Below are 6,000 nucleotides of genomic sequence, written 5' to 3' on the forward strand. Positions count from 1 at the left end.
GACACGGGATTGGACAGCACGTAACACTGGGGAAGAGGAGGCAGTGGTGTGACCAGCTGACCCAGATGGGACCCAGGTGTTCGGCCCACTTAGTAGGGTGCTTGGATGCCATGTGGCAGATCATGCTGGTGGTGGTGAGGTTGCTAGTGTTCATGCCTCGGCTCATTTTGATACGGCACAGGTTGCAAACTACCACTCTTGTCCTCTGCACTTTCCTCAAAAAAATCACCATACTGCGGAACATCTACCCCTTGCTAAGGTTGATTTACGCATGGGGTGATCGGTGTAACGGTTGCGAGCCTGTTTGGTGTGGGCCGACTTCTCCCTTTTGCAACCCCACTGCCTTTTCCAGCGCTGCGGATCCCCCCCTGTACTGCTGTCCTCGCTTGGCTTTTCATCTTCCCATGTTGGGTCAGTGACCTCATCGTCAACCACCTCCTCACTCTGCTCATCCTCCTGTCTTGACCTAACCACAACCTCAGTGATTAACCACAGTGACAACGGTGTCTCATCATCATCCACCTCATGAACTAATGATTGACGTTCACCACCGTCATCTTGTTTAGACTGTGAAGGCTCAAGAGGTTGGGATTTAGGGCACAATATCTCAGGTCCCTCTTCAAGCATGCTGTGCGCGAGGGCCAAATGTAATAGTGGAGCTGAAAAGAGCTCCGGGGAATATCCGAGTGTGGGATCACTCGTTTGGCAGGCCTCTCCATGGAGGGAGGAAGGATGATCTGAGCGAGGAGTTCGCTGACCAGACTCTTGGCTACAGAGACTGGACTTGGTGGAAGCGAGGGTGGTGCTTAGCCAACTGGAAGCATTAACGTCAGCAATCCAACCGACCAACTGTTCGCACTGGTCTGACTTGGACAGTGTTGTCGTGCGCCGCCCAGCTAAGTTGGACATAAAGCTGGGTACGGTTTTATAACTTTTTTTTTTTGGTGCACAGGCAGCAGGCACAGTTTCATTGCGCCCAGTGCCACGGCCTCTGCGTGAACCATCAGCATAACGCCCACTTCCCCGTCCCTTAGTGCTCGCCTTCTTCATATTTATGGATTTTTTACTGGTTATGACGCTTTTTTTTTACTGTCCACAAAATACATTTTTCAGATACAGGGCGGTATATGACACAGGACAGCACAGATTGTGGACAGTATTTTAGCCACAGATTATTGTAATCTGCAGTACAGACACTGCTTTATGATGTTGTTTATATTTATGACTATATTATTCCCAATATATGGACCTGAAGCGCACAGACGGTACAGAAATGCACTGCGATTAATGGTTTCTGCCGCAGACAACAAAACCGTGTGCAGATTTAGTGAAATTTGTATATATATTTTGATTTTCACTTTTTCCCAATATATGGCCCTGAAGTGCACAGACGGTATTCTAATGCAGAGCACTGAGATTAATGGGTTAAACAGCTGACAGCAAAAACGTTGTCAGATTCTGGGACAAAAAACTATTGTTTTCACTGATATTCTTCCTGTCTCTGCCCCGATACACAGAAGGTGCTGCACAGATGTCAGAAGTCACTGCAGACACCTTCTATTAGGATAGCCAATAAAGCCATTTTTTTTGTAAATAAAAAAAATAAAAAAAGTACAAATCTGCACTTTAAATTGCTGCCAACACCCACAGTAGCCCTTAAAAAGACTTTTGGGTCTTTGAAACGTCTTGAGAAAGTGATCACAAATTACTCTATCTCCCTACACTATCTGTCCCTACCTAACAGCAGCTCTCCCTGACTCGCAATGAGCCGAACCCGCGTGACCGGGGGCTATATAGCAGCCGATGACGTGTTCCGGCCAGCCAATCACTGTACTGGTACCAACATGGCTACTGGCATTAGTGATGGCAGTACTTACCAGCATGTTTATTGGCTGCTTAGAAGGCGCTAAACGTGCGAAGAGGAGACTCAAACACATGTGGTACTCGGCCGAGCGCTCAGATCTGCCAAGCATAGCGATGCTCGAGCCGAACTGGTACTCGGCCGAGCATGCTCGCTCATCACTAGCCCCGAATACTTCATTAGCGGATTACCCCGGATATTTCTACTCCAAATTGTGTCCCGGATACTTCATTACTGGATTATACCAGATATTTCTACTCCACGTTGTGTACCGGAAACTTCATTATCAGATATTTCTACTCCACGTTGTGTACCGGAAACTTCATTATCAGATATTTCTACTCCACGTTGTGTACCGGAAACTTCATTATCAGATATTTCTACTCCACGTTGTGTCCTTGATACTTCATTACTGGATTATCCCATCTGTTTCTACTTCATTACCAAATATTTATTCTCTATGTTATGCCCCATATGCTTCATTACTGGTTTATCTCAGATATTTCTACTACATGTTATGCCCCAAATACTTTATTACATCCCCCTCCGCTCGTCTCCTCTCGCGCATCCCCCCCCTCCGCTCGTCTCCTCTCGCGCATCCCCCCTCCGCTCGTCTCCTCTCGCGCATCCCCCCCTCCGCTCGTCTCCTCTCGCGCATCCCCCCCTCCGCTCGTCTCCTCTCGCGCATCCCCCCCCTCCGCTCGTCTCCTCTCGCGCATCCCCCCCCTCCGCTCGTCTCCTCTCGCGCATCCCCCCCTCCGCTCGTCTCCTCTCGCGCATCCCCCCCTCCGCTCGTCTCCTCTCGCGCATCCCCAGTTCGTCTCCTCCCGCGCATACCCCAGCTCGTCTCCTCTCGCGCATCCCCCAGCTCGTCTCCTCTCGCGCATCCCCCAGCTCGTCCTCTTCCCGCGCATCCCCCCTCCGCTTGTCTCCTTCCGCGCATTCCCCCCCTGCTCGTCTACTCCCACGCATCCCCCGACTCGTCTCCTTAGTCTTTCTTCATAAAGAAAGAAAACCTATAACTGACCTATACGGGCCACATATAAACGACCACACCACCTATTAGAAAAATGCGTCTGCCCCTGTTGCATAATAATCAACCATCAGAGAGTAAAATATAAAATCTTTATTAGTATCACATAAAAAATTAATCTGCATAAAGAACAACCCAGCGATGTCGGAGCATCCACCTATGTCATAAAAGTCTGTGCGCAATATCCATCCCAGTGTCCCTCACTTACCCTTACCCAACGCTCTTCGCCCATTGGCTTCATCAGGGGAAAGTGAGGGAGAGCGGTGGCCGTCATCCTTATACAGGCAGATAACTCACCTGTACACAATATCTGCAACAAGTTCCTTTCCACAAGGTCAGGTTCGCCCATCGCGCCCTTCAGCAATTATGGCATCTTCTTTGTGTATATCGTTACTAGGAGCATGGTCACATGAGCCGTGCGCAATTTTGCGGTAGTGGTTGCCCACTATAATGAATGGCAGCGGCCCCGCATGAGATCTCGCGGGACTGGGAGTGTTCCGGTGCGCTCCAATGAATGCACGGAATAGTCTCCATGTGACCACGGACAAACAGGATGTGGGAGTTTTCTATCTAGTTCCGAGAACGCCGGAGGACACGATGTGCGATATTGTATACAGGCGAGTTATCTGCCTATATAAGGATGACAGCCACCGCTCTCCCTCACTTTCCCTGACGAAGCCAATCGGCGAAGCGCGTTTGACAAGGGTAAGGGAGGGACACTGGGATGGATATTGCGCACAGACTTTCATGACATAGGTGGATGCTCCGACATCGCTGGGTGGTTCTTTACGCACTTACCCCCTATGTATTTTGCGCCATTCCTTCCAGTTATCCCTCCATTTTGTACGGTGGACTTCTATGTCTTTTTAATACTATGAAATGTAACAAAAAAATTGAATTATCTGATACTAAAAAAGATTTAATATTTTACTATTTGATGGTTGATTATTATGCAACGGGGGCAGATTCATAAAGAAAGAGTTAAAACTTATTCTGGACAACGAAATCAGCACAAGATCCGGAGGACGGACACATCTACGGGGGGATCTCTGGGAGGTGGCGGAATTCTCTGCAGATTTCCCCCTTATACAACGGGAAAGGGCACATCCCCGGCAGTCAATGGCGGGAACATCCACAAGTCACATGACTGCGCCCACCACCGCATGTTCTTCTCACCGTGGTCAAAACAGCGACAAAAAAACTGTCTGATGGCCACTTACCTTCTACCGGGGGCACACGACAAGTGTTCTCATCAGTCCCCAGGACAGGGCCAGTGGGAATGTATCCTGGGGGCCACAGGGCTCTGCTAATGGCTGATACCAGAGAGAAGAAGAGGCTCCAGACACCACAGCAGTGACTACCGACCAGGACCTGCTCTGGATCTGCTGCACTGCAAGAGCTGAAGGACCTGGGATGATGTCACCACCATGTGATCAGTACAATAGGGGGCGGAGATCAGAAAGGGAGTAGTAGTGGTGGTAAAGGACCTTTGATGATGTCACTATCATGTGATCTATTCAGGAAGGGGCAGAACTCAGTAGTGGAACTAAGTGTTGGAGGAAGGACCTGTGATGATGTCACTATCATGTGATCCGTGTAGGAGGGGCCAGAGCTTTGGAGCTAAAGCCTACACCAGACTGCTTCAAAAACATCACCTCACCTCAGGCTACGGTCACACAGGCGTCATTCAGGGTACGGTCACACAGGCGTCATTCAGGGTACGGTCACACGGGCGTCATTCAGGGTACGGTCACACGGGCGTCACTCAGGGTACGGTCACACGGGCGTCACTCAGGGTACGGTCACACGGGCGTCACTCAGGGTACGGTCACACGGGCGTCACTCAGGGTACGGTCACACGGGCGTCACTCAGGGTACGGTCACACGGGCGTCACTCAGGGTACGGTCACACGGGCGTCACTCAGGGTACGGTCACACGGGCGTCACTCAGGGTACGGTCACACGGGCGTCACTCAGGGTACGGTCACACGGGCGTCATTCAGGGTACGGTCACACGGGCGTCATTCAGGGTACGGTCACACGGGCGTCATTCAGGGTACGGTCACACGGGCGTCATTCAGGGTACGGTCACACGGGCGTCATTCAGGGTACGGTCACACGGGCGCTATTCAGGGTACGGTCACACAGGCGTCATTCAGGGTACGGTCACACAGGCGTCATTCAGGGTACGGTCACACAGGCGTCACTCAGGGTACGGTCACACAGGCGTCATTCAGGGTACGGTCACACAGGCGTCATTCAGGGTACGGTCACACAGGCGTCACTCAGGGTACGGTCACACAGGTGCTATTCAGGGTACGGTCACACGGGTGCTATTCAGGGTACGGTCACACAGGCGTCATTCAGGGTACGGTCACACGGGCGTCATTCAGGGTACGGTCACACAGGCGTCACTCAGGGTACGGTCACACGGGTGCTATTCAGGGTACGGTCACACGGGTGCTATTCAGGGTACGGTCACACGGGTGCTATTCAGGGTACGGTCACACAGGCGTCATTCAGGGTACGGTCACACGGGCGTCATTCAGGGTACGGTCACACAGGCGTCACTCAGGGTACGGTCACACGGGTGCTATTCAGGGTACGGTCACACAGGCGTCATTCAGGGTACGGTCACACAGGCGTCATTCAGGGTACGGTCACACGGGCGCTATTCAGGGTACGGTCACACAGGCGTCATTCAGGGTACGGTCACACAGGCGTCATTCAGGGTACGGTCACACAGGCGTCACTCAGGGTACGGTCACACAGGCGTCATTCAGGGTACGGTCACACAGGCGTCACTCAGGGTACGGTCACACAGGCGTCACTCAGGGTACGGTCACACAGGCGTCATTCAGGGTACGGTCACACAGGCGCCATTCAGGGTACGGTCACACAGAAGGCGCCATTCAGGGTACGGTCACACAGGCGTCACTCAGGGTACGGTCACACTGGTGCTATTCAGGGTACGGTCACACGGGTGCCATTCAGGGTACGGTCACACGGGTGCTATTCAGGGTACGGTCACACGGGTGCTATTCAGGGTACGGTCACACAGGCGTCATTCAGGGTACGGTCACACAGGCGTCATTCAGGGTACGGT

General features: G+C 51.9%; 1 protein-coding gene across 1 annotated transcript in view; it reads right to left on the bottom strand.

Moving 5' to 3' along the window:
• Positions 1-4,273, bottom strand: part of LOC122933853 (oocyte zinc finger protein XlCOF8.4-like) — a 44,666-nt gene extending 40,393 nt beyond the window's left edge. Inside the window, exon 1 of the mRNA XM_044288934.1 lies at positions 4,115-4,273. The gene's annotated coding sequence lies outside the window, so the exon portion shown is untranslated. The remainder of the gene's footprint in view (positions 1-4,114) is intronic.
• Between the last annotated feature and the right edge of the window lie 1,727 nt (positions 4,274-6,000).

This window comes from Bufo gargarizans, chromosome 4 (genome assembly GCF_014858855.1).
Source record: "Bufo gargarizans isolate SCDJY-AF-19 chromosome 4, ASM1485885v1, whole genome shotgun sequence".
NCBI classification, from domain to species: Eukaryota; Metazoa; Chordata; class Amphibia; order Anura; family Bufonidae; genus Bufo; species Bufo gargarizans.